The sequence below is a fragment of the Nannospalax galili genome, unplaced genomic scaffold (genome assembly GCF_000622305.1).
Source record: "Nannospalax galili isolate Female #2095 unplaced genomic scaffold, S.galili_v1.0 scaffold96, whole genome shotgun sequence".
Classification (NCBI taxonomy): domain Eukaryota; kingdom Metazoa; phylum Chordata; class Mammalia; order Rodentia; family Spalacidae; genus Nannospalax; species Nannospalax galili.
In genome coordinates this window covers 824,087-829,654 of record NW_008342018.1, presented here as the reverse complement: position 1 = coordinate 829,654, position 5,568 = coordinate 824,087, and positions in this window count along the sequence as shown.

Here is a 5,568-nt window from a genome sequence, read left to right as displayed (position 1 = left end):
TTGACTGTAAGCTTTATTGCATTGTGGTCTGATAGAACACATGGAATTATTTCAATCTTTTTGTATTTGCTGAGCTTTGTTTTGTGCCCCAGTATATGGTCAATTTTGGAGAAAGTTCCATGGGGTGCTGAGTAGAAAGTATGTCCTTTGGTGTTTGGGTGGAATACTCGGTAGATATCTGTTAAGTCCATTTGATATATGGTTTTGTTTAATTCAGATGTCTCTCTGTTAAGTCTCTGGCCTGTTTACCTATCTAATGGAGATATTGGCGTATTGAAGTCCCCTACTATTAGTGAGTTGGGGTTAATTTGGTTCTTAAAGTACTGCAGTATGTTTTTTATGAAGTTGGGTACACCAGAGTTTGGTGAATATATGTTCATGATTGTAATATCTTCTTGATTGATTGTTCCTTTGATCAAAATGAAATAGCCCTCTTTGTCTTTTCTGGTTAGTTTCAGTTTAAAGTCTATTTTGTCAGATATTAGGATTGCTACACCTGCTTTTTTCTTAGTGCCATTTTCTTGGAGTATTTTCTTCCATCCTTTCACTTTGAGATAGTGTCTGTCCTTGAAAGTGAGATGAGTTTCTTGCAGACAACAAAAAGATGGGTTTTGTTTCTTAATCCATTCATATAGTCTGTGTCTTTTGACTGGGGTGTTCAGTCCATTAATGTTTAAAGTTATTAATGAAAGATGAGTATTGAATCTTGTCTTTTTTTTGTTTACATACTTCCTATAGCTGTACATTTACACTGTTATACCCTCCTTGGAATTCTTTATGCAATGCTTTGGGTATAGTCATTCCTTTATTCAGCTCTTTGTATTGCTCCCAGAACTCTCTGAAGGGCTGGTTTTGTGGACAAGAATTCCTTCAGCCTATTTATGTCATGGAAGTTTTTCTTTCCCCTTCAACTATAATAGACATTTTGGCTGGATATATATGTGAGACAGGCTTGAACCTAGGTTGAAAGTCTTATTGACAACCATACAGCAGGCCGGAGGCAATGGCCCCACTGCTGGAGCCACAAGGAGTGCCTTGTGACATTTGTTCCCACTGGCAGATCATGAGACTAATGCCTAGAGCTAGCCACTCCCTATTCACCACCCTGGGAATGCATAATTGCAACACTTAGATATGGCAACAGTCAGTGTCATGTAGTTTCCAGGAATCCAGGCTCTGTAATCTGAAACCCAGTATGCTAATGAGGCATCCTACCCGCTATTCTGTGATAGGACGTTAAATCTGTTATGCTAATAGGATGCTGTCTGTTATGCTGATAAGGTATCCTACTTGCTGTGCTGTGATTGGACCACTACCCCTATATAAGCTTGTGGCTTCCTTCAATAAAGCAGATCTTTGTCACTTAACCCTAGTCTCCTGTTTCTGAATGCAGCTCTGCTGACAGCCTCTTTTCAATATTTCTAGCTCTTTTCTGAATTCATTCAGAAGTTTATCCCTATCTTCCTTCAGCTCTATGATTACCTTGTTTGTGTGTTCTTTAAATTCACTGAATTCTTTTTTTCATATTCATCATTGTTCTTTTGAGATACATGTCCTGCATTGTCTCTAGAGGATTCTCATTGTGCTCCTCTAGAGGATTACTGGTATTTGGTGGGGATATGTTTTTTTGGTTTTTCATGTTATTATTTTTTCTCTGTGATTTTTACATGTGAATTTCTTTTGTAGTTTCTGACTCTTGTGTGATACTCGGGCCTTCAAGTTTAGTTCTGCTTCTTTTTTTGAACTTTGTGTGTCTTTGTGGTTTACTTTTTGGGTATGAAGAGCTGGTTTGTCTAAGCTTCTGGTTCTCTCTTTTGATTTTATATTGTCATGGCCTGATTGATTTTGTCTTCAAGAGTTCCGCCGTGGCCCATTTCCAATGTGGGTCAGAAGTATTCAGACTTTCTCCTTATGTCTGGAATCTTCTGAGAATATTTTTGGCCTCAGGAACTTGGGTGTTGGACTGACCTGAGATCCTGGCCATGGCCGTGCCATGCAGGGATGCAAAGGTAAATGGTGTGGGAAGAAGCCCCAAGATTTCCCAGGGAGTGGATTGAGTAGCTGTGTTGTACTGGATGCAAAGGATCTGGGAGCGGAAAGGTAAGCCTTGGAGCCCCAGAAAGAGGCTGTCATCCCCAGAAAGAGGCTGGTGGGTGTTGCAGGATCAGGGAAGTAAAGGGAGGTGAGGGTGGGGCCAAGTCCAGAAGCGGTGCTCCTGGGTTCCAAGAAAGGCACTAAGTTGTTCTGGGTGAAAAGGATCAGGAAGCAGTATTGGTTCCCCAGGTGTCTGGGGCCCAAGACTAGGAATGGCATAGGGCCCAAACTAGGAGTAGAGAACAGCGTGGGAGATGGAAGGGTGAATGTGGCTTGGGGAGTCAAAGTGCGGAGGGCTGCGCTATAGACTTACCCCAAGAGGTCTGAGGATGGGAGTGCAGGCTAGGATAGTTAGCCGGTGGTGCAAGTCCCGGGAAGCAGAGCAGGAGAGTATTTTTTTAAAGGAGTAACTCTAGATATGTTGACCAGACTCCAGTGGATGAACTTGTACTGAGGCACATCTCACTATAAATGCTTGACTGGATAGGACTTAACAGATATGACAGAATACCTGAAATCTGGGGTGGGGAAGGGTTATGAGAGGCAGAGAGAGAGGGGAGGAGGTCAAAATTTAATTAAGATCTATTATATGAAATGCATAAAAACTCAATTAAAAATTGGGAAACAGCATATTTTAAAATGAAATGGAGATCTTTAAAGGATAAAAACTCATTCAATTTTATGTGTTCAGGGTTTATACTGAGTTCAATGATGTATAATTGTATTAATTCAACTGTGAACCTAAAAATTTACAGCCATTTTTGAAAAAAGATGCATCCTTGCTCCAGAAATTGTTAGTGAATATGTTAAAGCTATAATGAAGTGTTTCTTCTAATCATGCGGTTATTAGATAAAAAGTTTGGGAAAATAAAGAAAAAAGTGAGTTCATACAGGTGGGCTCTGATCCAACATGATGGTTTTCCTCAGAGCAAGAGGAAAGACAAAGGCATGAGTGTGCACAGAGAGCAAGCCATGTGCGCATCCACGCAGAACTAGTACAGACCATATCGTGTTTGTCCATCTATATGCTTATGGGTATTATCATTGTTTCCCCCTTTGCTTATTGTAATGATGATTGTATTAAATATGGACTGGCAAGTACCTCTTAGAGAACTTATTTTGAATTCTTTGGACTATTTACACAGAGATGGGAATACTACGTAATTCATTAGTTTCTTTTCAATATGCCAGATTGAAATAATTGTTACATTGTTTTACAATGACTTTAATAATTCATAGACTCCCTCTTCACCTGCTTACCAACACTTGTCATTTTCAGTTTGAAAGTGGCCATCCTGATGCCTGTGAGATGATATTGTATTGATCTCATTATGGTTCTGATTGATTTGCATCCCCCTAGCCTACAATCTTTTCATATAATTATCCATTTGTTGATTTTCTTAGAGAAGTGTCTCCTCAAAATCTTTTAAAAGATTATTTTTGTAGTGCTGAGGATCAAACTGATTTTTATGGTATTTCTACATACTGACACTTTGCTGGGTTTTTATATTTTAGTAGAGAATTATGTGAAATCTAGAGTTTCTTACACATAAGACTTACCAGAAAAAAGAGGTAATACTAGTTCTCCCTCTTTAAAATATTTTTTTTAATTTTTATGTTTATGAGTGTATTGTCTACATGTATATAAGTGCACTCATATCATGCAATACCCATGGAGGTCAGAAGAGGGTATCTGATTCCCTGGAACTGGAGTTACAGACAGTTGTTAGCTGCCATGTGGAGGCTGGAATTAAACCGGGGCCTTCTGCAAGAGCAGCCAGTGGTCTTAACTGCTGAGTGATCTCCCAGACCCCACAATGGAGTTTTTCATGCCGTGGGAGCAAGTCAATAAGCAGCATTCCTTCCTCGTCTCTGCTTCAACTCCTGTCTTGAGTTCTTGCCTCAACTTCCCTCAATGATGAACTGTCACTTGGAAGTACAAGATATAAGAAATTTTTTTCCTCTCCAAGTTGTTTTTTATCAGAGTATTTTGTCACAGCAATAGAAAGCAAACTAAACCCATGGTCACCCTTTTCCATGTCTTCTCTCTCAATTGCTGTTTTAATCATTATAAAATTAAAAGTACCCTAATTATCTCACTATGACTTTCTTCAAAGTTCATTTCCAAATACGAAACATTCTGTGTTACTAGGGTTTTATGACATCACTATATCTTTTGTGAGGATAAGATCCCTCCACCCCCCATAGTGGTCATAAATGTGCCTTTCCAGTGTCTTATAATAACCATGTTTCAGACTTTTGTTTTCCCTCAGCAAGATCATGAAGGAAAGGGAACTGTTATACCATATTTTAGATCATAAAAGTCTTCAATTCTACTCATTTTTTTCTGGGATTTCCAGTCCCCTTGTCTCTCCATCATATCTCATCCCAGACGCCAACATCCAGAATATCCTCTCCTCCCCTCTCCTCTCTTCCCCTCCCTTCCCCTCTCCTCCTCCTCTCCTCTTGTCCTCCCCTCCCCTCCCATCTCTTCTTGTCCTCCCCTCCCCTCACCTCCTGTCTCCTCCCCTCTTCTCCTCTCTTCTCCTTTTATCATAGCCAAACTCAGACATAAAATTATTTTGTGGGAGTAGGTACACTTGAATTGAAAATGAAATCTTAGAACAAAGAAAAAATATCTCTACATTAAAATAACTTCACCTTAAATGAATATGTCCCCAAACCCAAAGAAAAATTTCTAGGAAATATATCCCAATCATAGGTAGAAATATCAGTTTGATTTATTGTGAAAGAAGAGTGAAAAATTATTCTCTTCTGAAATTGCAAAATATCCACCTAGAAAAAATATCCTTATCCCTGAATATTATAGTGAAGTCTGTATTATTGTCCTTCTCAGGTGTATTATTACATTTACATTAATCTCTAAAATCCTTCTCTACAGTACCCAAACCAGTTACATGGATCTACCATGTAGAAAAATTGAGATCAATGCCTCTTGTCCAGGCCTCTATCTCTTTAGCTGTATTTAAGACTTCTATCAAAGAACAAACAAAAGCTATGTGTGTTATTTTGACTGATCTTTAGTAATCTTGAATATGAAAACATTTTCATATGATACTTATGTAGTTTATCTTACTATTAATAGTATGTGGCAGAAAGTATAAACTATGGCCCCTATCAATATTGTTTAATCCTTATTTTTTTCAGCATTCATACTAATAGAGGTGATTCAACTTCAGCTACATTCTTAGAATGAATATATCAATATGCTTTCCTTAAAAATAAAAGTCAGGGGGCTGGAGAGATAGCTCAGCGGTTAAGAGCACCAACTGTTCTTGCAGAAGACTGGGGTTCGATTCCCAGCACCCACATGGTGCCTACAAACCATCCTTAACTCCAGTTCGAGGGGAATCCGCAGCCCTCTTCTGACCTCTGTATCATTGCATGACATGGGTGCACTCACATACATGCAGGCAATACACTCATACACATAAAATAAAAATAATAAACAAT